Source organism: Bombina bombina, chromosome 2, assembly GCF_027579735.1.
Source record: "Bombina bombina isolate aBomBom1 chromosome 2, aBomBom1.pri, whole genome shotgun sequence".
NCBI classification, from domain to species: Eukaryota; Metazoa; Chordata; class Amphibia; order Anura; family Bombinatoridae; genus Bombina; species Bombina bombina.
This window is the reverse complement of record NC_069500.1, coordinates 1,158,866,103-1,158,883,693: the sequence shown is the minus strand read 5'-3', so window position 1 is coordinate 1,158,883,693 and position 17,591 is coordinate 1,158,866,103.

Genomic DNA, 17,591 nt, shown 5'->3' with positions numbered 1-17,591 from the left:
GGCTAATACTTCCACATGGGCCTGTATCTAACAACCTCTATCTTGACATAACATACACCTAGATTACGAGTCTTGCGATAGCCTTAAAAAGCAGCGTTGAGAGGTCCCAACGCTGCTTTTTAACGCCCGCTGGTATTACGAGTCTGGCAGGTACAGGTGTACCTCTCACTTTTCTTCCCGCAACTCGAGCATACCGCAAATCCCCTTACGTCAATTGCGTATCCTATCTTTTCTATGGGATTTTCCTAACGCCGGTATTACGAGTCTTGGAGAAAGTGAGTGGTACACCCTCTCCTGTCAAGACTCCTACCGCATTTAAAAGTCAGTAGTTAAGAGTTTTATGGGCTAACGCCGTAACATAAAACTCTTAACTAAAGTACTAAAAAGTACACTAACACTCATAAACTACCTATTAACCACTAAACCAAGCCCCCCCCCCACATTGCAAACACTAAAATAAAGTATTTAACCCCTAATCTGCTGACTGGACATCGCCGCCACTTAAATAAATATATTAACCCCTAAACCACCGCACTCCCGCCTCGCAAACACTAGTTTAATTTTATTAACCCCTAATCTGCCGTCCCTAACATCGCCACAACCTAACTACAATTATTAACCCCTAATCTGCCGCCCCCAACGTCGCCGCCACTGTAATAAATACATTAACCCCTAAACCTAAGTCTAATCCTAACCCTAACACCCCCCCCTAATTTAAATATAATTTAAAATAATCTTAATAAAATTACTACAATTAAATAAATAAATCCTATTTAAAACTAAATACTTACCTATAAAATAAACCCTATCGGAACAGCCAATAGAATGCGAGCTCAATCCTATTGGCTGATTGGATCAGCCAATAGGATTGAACTTCAATTCTATCGGCTGATTGCATCAGCCAATAGGATTTTTCCTACCTTAATTCCGATTGGCTGATAGAATCCTATCAGCCAATCGGAATTGAAGGGACGCCATCTTGGATTACGTCATTTAAAGGAACCTTCATTCTTCAGTTGGACTTCGTTTGAAGAGGATGCTCTGTGTCGGCTGGATTGAAGATGGACCCGCTCCACTCCGAATGGATGAAGATAGAAGATGCCGTCTGGATGAAGACTTCTGGCCATCTGGATATCCTCTTCTGCCCTGATCGGATGAAGACTTCGGACCCTCTGGAGGACCACTTGTGCCCGGCTGGGTGAAGACGTCTCAAGGTAGGGTGATCTTCAAGGGGTTAGTGTTAGGTTTTATTAAGGGGGGATTGGGTGGGTTTTAGAGTAGGGTTGGGTATGTGGGTGGTGGGTTTTAATGTTGGGGGGGTATTGTATTATCTTTTACAGGTAAAAGAGCTGATTACTTTGGGGCAATGCCCCGCAAAAGGCCCTTTTAAGGGCTATTTGTCATTTAGTGTAGGGTAGGGAATTTTATTATTTTGGGGGTATTTTTTATTTTATTAGGGGGATTAGAGTAGGTGTAATTAGTTTAAAAAAATTGTAATTATTTTTTTATTTTCTGTAATTTAGTGTTTGTTGTTTTTCGTACTTTAGTTTAGTTTATTTAATTGTAGTTAATTGTAGTTAATTGTAGTTAATGTAGGGAATTCATTTAATTACAGTGTACTGTTAGGTTGTTGTAACTTAGGTTAGGGTTTATTTTACAGGTAAATTTGTATTTTTTTTAGCTAGGTAGCTATTAAATAGTTAATAACTATTTAATAACTCTTCTACCTAGTTAAAATAAATACAAACTTGCCTGTAAAATAAAAATAAATCCTGAGATTGCTACAATGTAACTATTAGTTTTATTGTAGCTAGCTTAGGGTTTATTTTATAGGTAAGTATCTGGTTTTAAATAGGATTAATTTATTTAATTGTAGTAATTTTATTAAGATTATTTTAAATTATATTTAAATTAGGGTGTGTGTTAGGGTTAGGATTAGATTTAGGTTTAGGGGTTAATGTATTTATTATAGTTGGCAGCGATGTTGGGGCGGCAGATTAGGGGTTAATAATTGTAGTTAGGTTGCGGCGACGTTGGGGGCGGAAGATTAGGCGTTAATAAATATAATGTAGGTGTCGGCAATGTTGGGGGCAGCAGATTAGGGGTTCATAAGTATAATGTAGGTGGTGGCGGTGTCCAGAGCGGCAGATTAGGGGTTAATAATATAAAGCAGGTGTCGGCGATGTTGGGGGAGGCAGATTAGGGGTTAATAAGTGTAAGATTAGGGGTGTTTAGACTCGGGGTTCATGTTAGGGTGTTAGGTGTAGACATAAAAATTATTTCCCCATTGGAAACAATGGGGCTGCATTAGGAGCTGAACACTGCTTTTTTGCAGGTGTTAGGTTTTTTTTCAGCCAGCTCAGCCCCATTGTTTCCTATGGGGAAATTGTGCACGAGTACGTTTAGCCAGCTTACCAGTTTACCGCTGACTTAAGCAACGCTGGTATTGAGGTGAGATGTGGAGCTAAATTTTGCTCTATGCTCACTTTTTAGAGGCTATCGCCGGGTAGAAAAAAACCTGTAATACCAGCGTTGTCTTAAGTGAGCTGTGAGAAAAAAGGCTTGTTAGCACCGCAAGCCTTATCGACAAAAACTTGTAATCTAGCCGATAGACTTTTTGTCTGGGTATGATCTGGTTTAAACATTAGTGAAGTCAGTGGAGACCTGTTTCTTTCTTAAAGGGACATGAAACCCAAAAAATTTCTTTCATGATTCAGATACAGAATACAATTTTAAACAACATTCCAATTTACTTCTATTATCTAATTTGTTTAATTCTTTAGATATCCTTTGCTGAAGAAATAGCAATGCACATGGGTGAGCCAATCACATGAGAGATCTATGTGCAGCCACCACTGCTACTGCTACAAGCTACTGAGCCTATCTAGATATGCATTTCAACAAAGGATATCAAGAGAATGAAGCAAATTAAATAATAGAAGTAAATTGTAAAGTTGTTTAAAATTACATGCTCTGTCTAAATCATGAAAGAAAATCATTGGGTTTCATGTTCCTTTAACAAAGCAATGAAATAGAAGTCAGATTATTTCATTTAGCTAATTTCTTTTGTATTGTGTTTAAATCTGTAAACCAATTTGTTTCTCTATCCTAATGCACTGATCTTTTTGTATTAAGTAAACATTTCTTGCATTTCTCTCAATCCATATATTCAAAGAGTTTTGTTTACTCATGATTACTAACATTTGGGTGCATAAATATCATTTTAAACTGTGTATTTAGGCAAATCGTGCAGAGACAAGTTAAATTGTACATTGCAAATCTACATATAGAAAGTATTGCTGTCATATCATGCTTGTAAGTTCCTACCAACTTCTTCACTACTACTGAATACTGGGAAATGTTCTCCAGTCTGATTTTTTTTAATTTTATTATTTGGCAGTGCAGAAAGAAAGACTAAATAATAAATTTGCATTAACAGAAAACTCACTTTAGCCTCCAATAGCAATACACAGAATGTAAAAAAATAACAAACCTTTACAATCAAGAATATGATATTTACGTAGCCCTTTGGACACAGTGTGGCTTTCCAAGGTGGTACACATAATGAGACTGTGAAAAGCAGTGTTATAGAAAATCCTGATGCACTGCTACAGCTAAGAAGTGACTCGTGACTGGCCTAACTTAATATTGAAGATATGAATCATTACTATCATGTATGTATCAGGACAAGCAAACACAAATAGATTGGCCTAGCGCTATTGTCCCTTGGACAAGTAATTGGTGTTTGATTTTATTTCTTAATTTCCACAAGGCTATGTAATATACCTTACTTGAATAAGCATGTCAGATGGGTGTATGTTTGGCTATATTAAAGGTAGGTATATATTATACAAGCAAGAAATAAAAATAAATAAATATATAAAACAAAGTTATCACCAGGATTCAGTGCATACAGATGGTAAAATACAAATATTATGGTTGAAGCTTAACATAGATCTAAACAAGAAATACAAAAAAACAAACAAATAGTTATCCACCAGGATTCAGTGCATACAGATGGTAATATACAAATATTATGGTTGAAACCTAACGTATATCTAAAGAATGTGGGATTTCAAAAATGTATGTTACAGTGGGTTTGGAATGTTGTCTAAATTATGTGAAGATTTTTGCCAAGTAAGCTAATCAAATATAATGGGAAAGATTGGAATCTTGCCAAGGAATATAACAGGATAGTTTTTATCATTATACAAATATTATGTCACCTTAGTAAGACTAAATAGGACAAAAATTAAAGTGATGTGATACTCAAATGTTAAATTATTTGAAAGGGATGCAGCATATCTGTAAAAAGCTGAAAATATCACATCAAAATCTTTAAAAATGGAAGATATTTTACCTCAAAATTTCCTCTGTAGATACACTCCATTGTAAAAAGACTTTAAACATCCAATCAGGGTTCTGTGGTACTCATCTTTTATTGATCTGTATAGATATCAACAAAAACAGGTAAATACCGGAGATGCAGCTCCTGTCGAATAAATCAAAAGCCAATATTATTCTTACGTTTTCTATACCTCCATCACTTGGAGGAATACACAGAAAATCAATTATACTTATAATATAATGGTGTTATTGCCAACATCATGATGAAAATTATAATAATAATAATAAAAAAAAGAAAATCTACTTGGATCAGATCATTCCTCTCTGTCAGTGCCCTGGATAGGTCCAATCATACAGCCATTCTCCTTTTAAATTGGCCTCTACGATAAAATTAAAGGATCTAAATGGATAGATTATAAGTTCCAATCAGGGTTCTAGTTCCAGGACTTGCAAGAGAGTGGGCCATCTGGTATATGCAGACACACTTTATTTCTCTCTTAAGCTTAAAGGGATAGTAAAGTCCAAATTAATTAATTTCATGATTTAGATAGGGCATGTCATTTCAAACAACTTTTTAATTTACTTTTTTCATTACATTTGCTTTGTTCTTTTGCTATTCTTAGTTGAAACTAAACCTAGGTAGGCTCATATGCAAATTTCTAAACCCTTGAAGACTGACTCTCATCTAAAAGCATTTGGCAGTTTTTTCACAGCTAGAGGGCGTTAGTTCATGTGTTTCATATAGATAACATTGTGCTCATGCACGTGAAGTTATTTAAGAGTCAGCACTGATTGCCTGTAATGCAAGTCTGTCAAAAGATCTGAGATAAAGAGGCAGTCAGCAGAAGCTTAGATACAAGGAAATTACAGAGTTAAACAGTATATTTCTATAATAGTGTTGGTTATGCAAAACTAGGGAATGATAAAGGGATTATCTATATTTTTAAACAATAACATTTTTGGTGTTTACTATCCCTTTAATCAAGTTTACTATAAAATCTTGAGGATTTCTGTGAAATCTCATGAAATCACAATAAAGGAAAGTGTTAACTCAGTGTTGATTAAAGGGACAGTATACTATAACATTGTTTTTCCCTTAATGTGTTTCCAATTACTTTTTTTTTTTACCAGCTGCAGAGTATAAAATGTATGAGATTTGCTTTTTTAAGGCTTATTTGTGTATATGAATTAGCTGATTATCGCCTAGATTTAGAGTTTGGGCTACCGCTGGTATTTAGAGTCTTGTAGGTAAGGGTCTAACGCTCACTTTGCAGCCGCAACTTTTCCATACCGCAGATCCCCCTACGCCATTTGCGTATCCTATCTTTTCAATGGGATCTTTCTAACGCCGGTATTAAGAGTCTTGGCTGAAGTGAGCGTTAGAACTCTAACGACAAAACTCCAGCCGCAGCAAAAAGCCAGGAGTTAAGAGCTTTATGGGCTAACGCCGGTTTATAAAGCTCTTAACTACTGTGCTCTAAAGTACACTAACACCCATAAACTACCTATGTACCCCTAAACCGAGGCCCCCCCCCACATCGCCGCCACTCTAATAAAATTTTTTAACCCCTAATCTGCCGACCGCACACCGCCGCCACCTACGTTATCCCTATGTACCCCTAATCTGCTGCCCCTAACACCGCCGACCCCTATATTATATTTATTAACCCCTAATGCCGCCCCCAATGTCGCTGCCACCTACCTACACTTATTAACCCCTAATCTGCCGACCGGACCTCACCGCTACTATAATAAAGTTATTAACCCCTAATCCGCCTCACTCCCGCCTCAATAACCCTATAATAAATATTATTAACCCCTAATCTGCCCTCCCTAACATCACCGACACCTAACTTCAAGTATTAACCCCTAATCTGCCGACCGGACCTCACCACTACTCTATTAAATTTATTAACCCCTAAAGCTAAGTCTAACCCTAACACCCCCCTAAGTTAAATATAATTTTTAATCTAACAAAATAAATTAACTCTTATTAAATAAATTATTCCTATTTAAAGCTAAATACTTACCTGTAAAATAAACCCCAATATAGCTACAATATAAATAATAATTATATTGTAGCTATTTTAGGATTAATATTTATTTTACAGGCAACTTTGTATTTATTTTAACCAGGTACAATAGCTATTAAATAGTTAATAACTATTTAATAGCCACCTAGTTAAAATAATTACAAAATTACCTGTAAAATAAATCCTAACCTAAGTTACAATTAAACCTAACACTACACTATCAATAAATTAATTAAATAAACTACCTACAATTACCTACAATTAAACCTAACACTACACCAGTGATTTTTAACCTTTTTTTTGCCATGGCACACTTTTTTACATTAAAAAATCCTGTGGCACACCACCATCCCAAAATTTTAAAAAAATCACACATTGTAGCCTAATACAGCATATATATATACACATACACACAAACACACACATACTGTATGTATTGTGCTGTTATGCCATGCCTCCTACAAACTACCCCTGCACTGGGAGTAAAAAACAAGCAAAGTTTAAAAAATATGTCACACTGTTGTCAGTCTGCCATGGCACACCTGAGGATCTCTCACGGTACACTAGTGTGCCACGGCACACTGGTTGAAAAACACTGCACTACACTATCAATAAATTAATTACATAAAATACCTACAAATAAATACAATTAAATAAACTAACTAAAGTGCAAAAAATAAAAAAAGAACTAAGTTACAAAAAATAAAAAAATAAGTTTCAAACATTAGAAAAATATTACAATTTTAAGCTAATTACACCCACTCTAAGCCCCCTAATAAAATAACAAAGCCCCCCAAAATAAAAAAATGCCCTACCCTATTCTAAAATAAAAATAGAAAAGCTCTTTTACCTTACCAGCCTTTAAAAGGGCCTTTTGCATGGCATGCCCCAAAGAATTCAGCTCTTTTGCCTTTAAAAAAAACATACAATACCCCCCCCAACATTACAACCCACCACCCACATACCCCTAATCTAACCCAAACCCCCCTTAAATAAACCTAACACTAAGCCCCTGAAGATCTCCATACCTTGAGTCGTCTTCACCCAACCGGGCACCGATGGACCAAAAGAAGACATCCGGAGTGGCAGAAGTCTTCATCCTATCTGGGCAGAAGAGGACATCCGGACTGGTAGACATCTTCATCCAAGCGGCATCTTCTATCTTCATCCATCCGGAGCGGAGTGGAGCCATCTTCTTCCAGCCGACGCGGATCCATCCTCTTCTACCGACGCCTACTCGCCGAATGACGGTTCCTTTAAATGACGTCATCCAAGATGGCGTCCCTCGAATTCCGATTGGCTGATAGGATTCTATCAGCCAATCGGAATTAAGGTAGGAAAATTCTGATTGGCTGGTGGAATCAGCCAATCAGATTGAGCTCAAATTCTATTGGCTGTTCCGATCAGCCAATAGAATGCAAGCTCAATCTGATTGGCTGATTGGATCAGCCAATCGGATTGAAATTGAATCTGATTGGCTGATTAAATCAGCCAATCAGAATTTTCCTACCTTAATTCCGATTGGCTGATAGAATCCTATCAGCCAATCGGAATTCGAGGGACGCCATCTTGGATGATGTCATTTAAAGGAACCGTCATTTGGCGAGTAGGCTTAGGTAGAAGAGGATGGATCCGCGTCGACTGGAAGAAGATGGCTCCGCTCCACTCCGGATGGATGAAGATAGAAGATGCTGCTTGGATGAAGATGTCTACCGGTCCGGATGTCCTCTTCTGCCCGGATAGGATGAAGACTTCTGCCGCTCCGGATGTCTTCTTTTAGTCCATCGGTGCCCGGTTGGGTGAAGACGACTCAAGGTAGGGAGATCTTCAGGGGGTAGTGTTAGGTTTATTTAAGGGGGGGTTTGGGTTAGATTAGGAGTATGTGGGTGGTGGGTTGTAATGTTGGGAAGGGGTATTGTATGTTTTTTTTTTTACAGGCAAAAGAGCTGAATTCTTTGGGGCATGCCCCGCAAAAGGCCCTTTTAAGGGCTCGTAAGGTAAAAGAGCTTTTCTATTTTTATTTTAGAATAGGGTAGGGCATTTTTTTTATTTTAGGGGCTTTGTTATTTTATTAGGGGGCTTAGAGTAGGTGTAATTAGCTTAAAAAAATATTTTTCTAATGTTTGTAACTTATTTTTTTATTTTTTGTAACTTAGTTCTTTTTTTATTTTTTGTACTTTAGTTAGTTTATTTAATTGTATTTATTTGTAGGTATTTTATGTAATTAATGTATTGATAGTGTAGTGTTAGGTTTAATTGTAGGTAATTCTAGGTAGTTTATTTAATTAATTTATTGATAGTGTAGTGTTAGGTTTAATTGTAACTTAGGTTAGGATTTATTTTACAGGTAATTTTGTAATTATTTTAACTAGGTAGCTATTAAATAGTTATTAACTATTTAATAGCTATTGTACCTGGTTAAAATAAATACAAAGTTGCCTGTAAAATAAATATCAATCCTAAAATAGCTACAATATAATTATTATTTATATTGTAGCTATATTAGGGTTTATTTTTCAGGTAAGTATTTAGCTTTAAATAGGAATAATTTATTTAATAAGATTTATTTCGTTAGATAAAAATTATATTTAACTTAGGGGGGTGTTAGTGTTAGGGTTAGACTTAGCTTTAGGGGTTAATAAATTTAATAGAGTAGCGGTGAGGTCCGGTCGGCAGATTAGGGGTTAATACTTGAAGTTAGGTGTCGGTGATGTTAGGGATGGCAGATTAGGGGTTAATAATATTTATTATAGGGTTATTGAGGTGGGAGTGAGGCGGATTAGGGGTTAATAACTTTATTATAGTAGCGGTGAGGTCCGGTCGGCAGATTAGGGGTTAATAAGTGTAGGTAGGTGGCGGCGACGTTGGAGGCAGCAGATTAGGGGTTAATAAATATAATATAGGGGTCGGCGGTGTTAGGGGCAGCAGATTAGGGGTACATAGGGATAACGTAGGTTGCGGCGCTGAACGGAGCGGCAGATTAGGGGTTAATAATATAATGCAGGTGTCAGCGATAGCGGGGGCGGCAGATTAGGGGTTAATAAGTGTAAGGTTAGGGGTGTTTAGACTCGGGGTTCATGTTAGGGTGTTAGGTGCAGACATAGGAAGTGTTTCCCCAAAGGAAACAATGGGGCTGCGTTAGGAGCTGAACGCTGCTTTTTTTGCAGGTTTTTTTCAGCTCAAACGGCCCCATTGTTTTCTATGGGGATATCGTGCACGAGCACGTTTTTTAAGCTGGCCGCGTCCGTAAGCACCGCTGGTATCTAGAGTTGCAGTGGCGTTAAATTATGCTCTACGCTCCCTTTTTGGAGCCTAACGCAGTGAAAGCCCAGCCATTCTGTGAACTCTAAATACCAGCGGTATTTAAAAGGTGCGGGAGAAAAAAAGCACGCGTAGCTAACGCACCCCTTTGACCGCAGAACTCTAAATCTAGCGGTTTGTGTTTTGAAGCCACAACCTAATAAAATGGGTTGAGCTTGTAGGTATAATCAGATCTCTTTACTTTATCACATTGTGTAGATATATCTGATTATTTATCTTATATCTGTCCATAAACTAATCACTAATGCTTGTAGAGAACAATGTAAAATTAACATTTTATTACCTTATCTCTTCTATAACCCACTGGGAGTGTAATTATTTCTACTGGCTGTGTTAACAGAGCTTGGCCTTGAGGCAAAAAAAAATCAGGAAGGGTGGGGATACCACAGGCTAAATAAACTATTTCAAATGCCAATATAAGGGTGATGGAAATTCTTGTAAACAATTTATTACACTCCAGCAGGTAAAGTGGATCATTGGGAACAAATTAAAGGGGAGAAAATGTTGAGTAAACTGTCCCTTTAAGCTAATTGGCTATTTTTTTTTCACCATACAGAGAAGTTCAAATTATATTTTCTTGTCTTCTTTTATGGTTATGCTGCAGCACTTTCAAATAACTCAGCCAGGGCCGGATTTACAGCCCAGGTTCCTATAGGCACCAAAATTTTAAGGGCCCCCCAACGCGCTCCCAGTTCACATGTATGAACCAATAGATACAGCCTAAAACGTTATAGAATTATGATTTTTTTTTACAGCAGCTGCTAATTTTGCCACATAAAAGGCAGTCCATGATCTGTAACAAACCACTCCAGACAGTATTTGCCCAGTATGATGAGAATCCATTTAGAACAGTATTTTTTTTTAAATATAATTTATACAAGAATAGTGCAGGTTGTATAGACTGGGGCTTTATTTAGAAACTTTGCTGACCAAGCCTGCAATGTGCACAATCAACAAAGGGTCAGTTGTATTTTAAAGTGTGTTTATCCTGTACAACAGCCCTGGCATTTTGCATTTTAGTAATAATATTCATACCTATGGTATTTTATATGAAAGACCGCCCTCTGACTGTACAATCTGTCATTTTGATTTTGACAGCCGCTGCTGCTGCAGCTGATACGCATACCTTCTACTCAGGGCACTCTGTAATAGCGCACAAATAGAGTGCACTCAGAGCGCTCTGTAATAGCTCATAAATAGTCACTCACTGTCACTCCCCATAAAAGAACCAACCCCCACACACTTACTCTCAGGCTGCTCTAGCTGCTCTGTCCGCATTCACTGGAGAAACGGACTAGACTGGCGGCCATCTTTGTTTAGGGCAAAATTATTATCTACTATGGTGAGTGAGGGCAGAGCCGCAGAGGTGTGCAGAAAAGGCATATGGAGCAGAGAGACAGGTGCCCCTCTATGGAAGACGCCTATAGGCACATGCTTACTCTGCCTAATGGTAAATCCGGCCCTGAACTCAGCATATGAGTATCATGTCCCTTTTCATACAGAAGAATTAGCATAAAATAGTGTAGTGATCAAGAAAATGGCTTCTACAGACAATTGTAACATTATCCAAAATGTCACAATGCAATGGGGTTAGATATAAATGGATTTAATAGTGTTTGTGGATTAACAATATAAAATATTATCAATCCAAGTTCATGTAGCACTTACTTTCTCAAATCAATTGAGCTAGTGTACTGCCATCACAAATTATAAATATTATATTATCACCCATAAAAGCTAAGCATTAATTTTTCTGGCATTTTAATGCTGGATGGCAGTCATGATAGAATTGCTTTTTTAAAATACTAATTTTCCTTTTTTTTGGATATGCATTAAGGGCTGAACTACAAGTGTAGTGCTATTTAACGCTCCCGCCCGATCGTTAACGGTGCTAGAAGTAAGCAAAAAAAATAGATATGTATTTAAAGGCAGCTCTTTTATTTGGACAATAGAACCTACTTGTATATAGTGTACATTTAAGTTAGAGGAATCCTCTAATATACTTATTTTTGTATACATGACCTCTAAAAATGTTGAGTTCATCTATTCAGTGAGAAAGGCCATATTGCTATTAATGTAGAAAAAGCACTTTCTAATGTTCTTTAACCTTCTGCCATTTGGACTGGTTTTTCCAAACAGAAATGTTTGACTAAGTGGCCCATTAACATTGTAGTTAGGAAAATGTAGCTTTTTACCACAAGACCTATTGCTAGATATTTCTATGCTGATATTCAAACCACTTCACAAAACTAAAACTCTTGAGTGGATTTTGACTCAAAAACAGCGCCAGTTCCAAGTTCTCCACAATCTAAGTAAAGCAAATGCCAGACTCTGTTTACATAATGGTAATCAGCATAGCTAATGTAAAATACACTAGCATGAATTATGATAAATTTTCTGACTTGGGATAAAGATAACGCGTGGAGGTGGAAGTAGAGGATATCTTTAAAGAGGAAAATTGATGAACAAGCATTCCCTTCTCATGGCCTTCAAAATGCTATAATTTATCTTTTACCACTGGGATTTTCTATTCAAGAGAATGGAATGTGTGGATTTAATGAACCCAAAGTAAAAATACGTTGTCACTACGTTCAACTTCTATTCACCTTACAAAAGGAAAACATATTGTGTGTGTGAGGTAAAAATATATTGTTTATTTGTAAATATGTTATATTCCTTAGCCCTGAAGAAGGAGGCACAATAAATAAGACATAAAACAATGCAGGATGATTATGTGAGACATACACACATACAGTAGTGATACAATGCTAACAAGGCTATTATAAAGCTCCCAATCAGCTGCATTATAATGTTTTTTTGTATTAAAATCCCCTTTTTAAGGGAGCAAGAAAAATAGCACCGTCTTGTAAATTTTTGGCTATGATATCTTAAGGAATTGGGGATGTTGATATAATGATTGTGGGGGCTTAGTACCTACTTAGAGCTGCTACTGTAAGGAAGATTTATATGTGGCAATTTATGATGAGGATAGTTAAAAGCTACAGTCTGTTGGACTGCTGGAAATCATGGTGCGGAGGGCAGTATTCTTGGATTTCTTTTAGGGGTGTAAGTGGTAAATCTCTAAAAACAGATGAACAAATAAATTGAATCTCTAAAAACAGAAAGCACTTAGGGGCCGTTTTATCAAGGTGTCAATTTAAACGTATTCGTGATGGGCTATATGCTCGCCATACATCGCTGGCACAAATTTACATTCGACAACCTTATTTATCAACAAGTCTGTCAAAAACACGCGCGTTAAGTCCGGCACGATTAGCATCGGACTGTTGATAAATAAGAGTCATCAATGTCGCGGATATCCTTATGTATCAAATGATCTACCCTGAATGTCCATCAAATGAAGACATTTTTTTCTTTTTTTTCCAACTTTATTTATACCATTTCATTACTGTCTATGAACAAACAAATTTTTCTAAAGCTAATCTTATATTTTTTTTATCTGTTAATGTCCAGGAAATAGCTAGATTTTTACCTGAACAAACAATAATATCTCATAGAAAGTTATTTTTCTATTTATTTTTTATACAAAAAATCTGATATATGAAATGTTCACGTAAATTAATGTGTATTTTTATTTCTAGAAATCATGATATGCTTATCTCATGTTTTTTTTATTTTTTTAAATAATTATTAATGCTAGAATTTGTACATATATTTTTACACATACTAAATTCTTTTTTTTTTGTTCTAAACAATGTTGTCTTTCTGTGTTAATTTATACCACTATATGTATATATTGCAAATATATTATTTTTCTGGGCAAGAATAATTGTGAATATAACATGTAATCAGGGTATTGTATGTATTTATTTGCAAACAATAGATATTTTAAGAGAAAGGGCAGTTTTCTTTCTGTACCTGTGTATCACTTCCTGATTGAAGTCTAGTTTTAAACACTACTCCTACACAGGTGTTAAAAAATGGGCTGGCATTTAAAGGGACAGTCTACACCAGAATTTTTATTGTTTAAAAAGATAGATAATCCATTTATTACCCATTCCCTAGTTTTGCACAACCAACACAGTTATATAAATACACTTTTTACCTCTGTGATTATCTTGTATCTAATCCTATGATAACTGCCCCCTTTTTTCAGTTCTTTTGACAGACATGCATTTTTAACCAATCAGAGCTGGCTCACCTGAACTCCACGTGCCTGAGCACAGTGTTATCTATATGACACACATGAACTAACACCCTTTAGTGGTGAAAAACTGTCAAAATGCCCTGAGAGAAGAGGCAGCCTTCAAGAGCTTAGAAATTAGCATATGAACCTCCTAGGTTTAGCTTTCAACTAAGAATACTAAGAGAACAAAGCAAAATTAGTGATAAAAGTAAATTTGAAAATTGTTAAAAATTATATTCTCTATCTGAATTATGAAAGTTTATTTTGGACTAGACTGTCCCTTTAAGATGACATTTCTTAATGAAAATGAAATTCAAGAGAAGTAAGGAAATAGGATGACATTAAAGAGGTGATTTTAATTTCTGCTGTATCTGATTCATGCGAGTTTAATGTTAGATAGACTATCCCTTTGAGCTATCATCTTAAGATTATATTGAATCAAACATCATTTGATTATTAAAATCATTGTCAAATATGTTACACTGTGTGGCCTAATGTTTGTCTTTAATAATAATTTCACATATACATACTTTCAAAGTATAATACACAACATAACAAATGGCCCTTACAAGTTCTGATGAGTGATCAATGACACAAGTATAAAGCAATTTGATTAGTTAGTGATAGTATAAAATGTATATTTAAATCAGATTGGGTGATTTAATTAATCACATGATTATGCATTTCCCAATAAAAAGTGGTGGAAAATGTTACTAGTTTGTGTGTTATTTAGGAGTTTGAGTATTGCGTCAAATTTGGTGCAAAGTATTGCTTCGACTTTGGTGTGAAGTGGAGAGTGGGACTTGTATTACATGCATTTAACATGGTGCAAATAGATTTATCATTAAAAGGAAGTTAGCTATATTATGTAATGTATTTATTTCATTTGTATCCCTATATCTACTAGTGCTGCTGCTAGACAGGCATTACCTGTCATTATCAATGCATTTGTTGATGCACATCTACTTGTTCAGCCTGTTGCTGTTTTATTAATATCCTCCTTCTGTGTCTGAAAGGTCAGGGACTGTGTTTCTTTCTTTTATTCCTGTATAAATAATTTGTCCCCTTGCTTTGTAATGAACTCTAGAACAGAGAGATGAAACATAACCCATAAGTAGGGTAACATCTCCCTACTTGATTTTATTTAGTAATAAGGGCAGATCTTAATATATTTTGTTATCACAAAAAGTTAAAGGGACATGAAACATTTTTTTATTATACTTTATAGGCCCGGACTGGCCGTCGGGCATACCGGGCATTTGCCCGGTAGGCCGCAAGGTAGTTTAGCCCCGCCCACTGCGCCTCACGCACGGCATAGAATTTTTTTTTTGAGAACTTTTTTTTATTTAAATATTTAATAAATAAATCTTAGAATGTTGGTATATTATAATATATATATATATATATATATATATATATATATATATATATGTTTATTTTTGTGTATTACTACTGCAGGCCAGTGCTGTGCAGCACAAATCAACTTTACTCAATGGTCACTGGCACTGCCGAGCCCGAGTCACGGGCCGGCCGACTGAACCACTAGGCTACACAACCAACTAGTTTCTTCTCTCTCTCTCTGGCTGCGGCTGGGAATGGGAAATTGCAAATTGGGAATCTCAATCACTACTGCCGCCATCTACAAACATACACACATACATTCAATCTATCCTCCCGAGTCCCCCCCATTTGGATTGGCCGCACTGTCCGCCCTCCGCACATGTGCACTGCTTCTGGCCCGGCACTGTGAGTGACGTCAGTGATAGACGCCCTGCACGCGGCTACACTACACTCATGCCGCGTGCCCGTTCCACTTGACACACTCAGGATCAGGCAGCTGCGAGGCAATAGACAGAAGTGCTGCTGACTGCCTGTGTGTCACGTGACGATGTGTCGCTGTCAGGTTGGAGCAGGCGGCGAGGCCGGAAAGATGCTGCCCTTGGCCGGGTGGCTGGGTCTGGGAGAGTGACGCGGTGAGGTCTTCCGAATCGAGGCTACTGGCTATGTGGCGGGCTCTGCTCCAGTACCATGATCATCTCACTGTCTCCTCCATCATGGTCTGGATTGGGGGCCAGAATTCCATGAGGCCGGCGGGGGGCTAGAGAGGCAGAGCAGCGATGATGAGGAGGATATCAGACTACTCAGGACTGAGGAGGCTGCGACTCAGCAGGTGGCCGGCAGCAGGGCAGGTAGGTGACCATGTGAGGTCTGGTCTTTCAGAGAGGACCTTAAGTAAAGTTAAACTTTTTACGTAAGTAACTATAATATACTTACCAAAGTATATATATATATACATTATTTATTATAAAGTATTTAATTTACAGGTTACAGCCTGCCCTAACCTAAGTGATCTCAGTCAGTACTAACTAGGCGAGGCCTCAGGCCTGGCTGGGCCGGCACTCGATCTGTATGTACACAGCTGAGCTGAGCAGCAGCACTGCAGTCTCTCTCTTAGACTGAGTCAGTCTCCTTTGCTGGCTGCGGCCATATGGGGAATGCATGGGGATTACACGTGCCATGATTAGGGATCAAAGTGACAGAGACAGGAGTAGTAAAATGTTTTATATAGAGAGCCTGAGAAAGGGACAAAGTAACTGCTGTATTTGTCTCAAGTGTTCTGATGGTAAATGACCTTCTGTTTTGCAACTGTTTGCCTTTATAGTAATATTTTAAACCATACATAGATATAATTATTTCCTTGAATATATGTGTCATTTTTATTAGCTGTAGTCAAGCAGTAATCAGCCTGTAGTCTCCATTATAACTGTGTACAAACGTGTGTATATGCTTTGGATGGTGTGTGAATGCTGTGCAGTGTGTGTGTGTTGTGTGCCTGCGTGTATGTGAATGCTGTGTAGTGTGTGTGTGTGTTGTGTGCCCGCATGTATGTGAATGTTGTGTAGTGTGTGTGTTGTGTGCTTGCATTTATGTGAATGCTGTGTAGTGTGTGTGTTGCATGCCTGCATGTATGTGAATGTTGTGTAGTGTGTGTGTGTGTGCTTTGTGCCTGCATGTATGTGAATGCTGTGTAGTGTGTGTGTGTTGTGTGCCCGCATGTATGTGAATGTTGTGTAGTGTGTGTTGTGTGCCTGCATTTATGTGAATGCTGTGTAGTGTGTGTGTGTGTGTGTCATGTGCCTGCATGTATGTGATTGCTGTGTAGTGTGTGTGTTGTGTGCCTTGGTGTATGTGAATGCTGTGTAGTGTGTGTGTTGTGTGCCTGAATGTATGTAAATGCTGTGTAGTGTGTTTTGTGTGCCTGCATGTATGTGAAGGCTGTGTATAGTGTGTGTGTTGTGTGCCTGCATGTACTGTATGTGAAGGCTGTGTAGTGTGTTGTGTGCCTGCATTTATGTGAATGCTGTGTAGTGTGTGTGTGTGTGTGTGTGTTGTGTGCCTGCATGTATGTGAATGCTGTGTAGTGTGTGTGTTGTGTGCCTGCATGTATGTGAATGCTGAGTAGTGTGTACGTTGTGTGTGTGCCTGCATTTATGTGAATGCTGTGTAGTGTGTGTTGTGTGCCTGCATGTATGTGAATGCTGTGAAATGTGTGTTGTGCATGTTGTGTGCCTGCACGTGTGTGAATAAGAAATAGTGCCCAAAAATGCCAGGGCCTTTTTTTGGTCCCAGTCCGGCCCTGATACTTCATGATTCAGATGGTTCATTAATATCCTCCTGCGTCCTAAAAGTAACACAAATGTAAAAATATTCTGCATTTTCATTGTTAATTGTCTTTATGACAA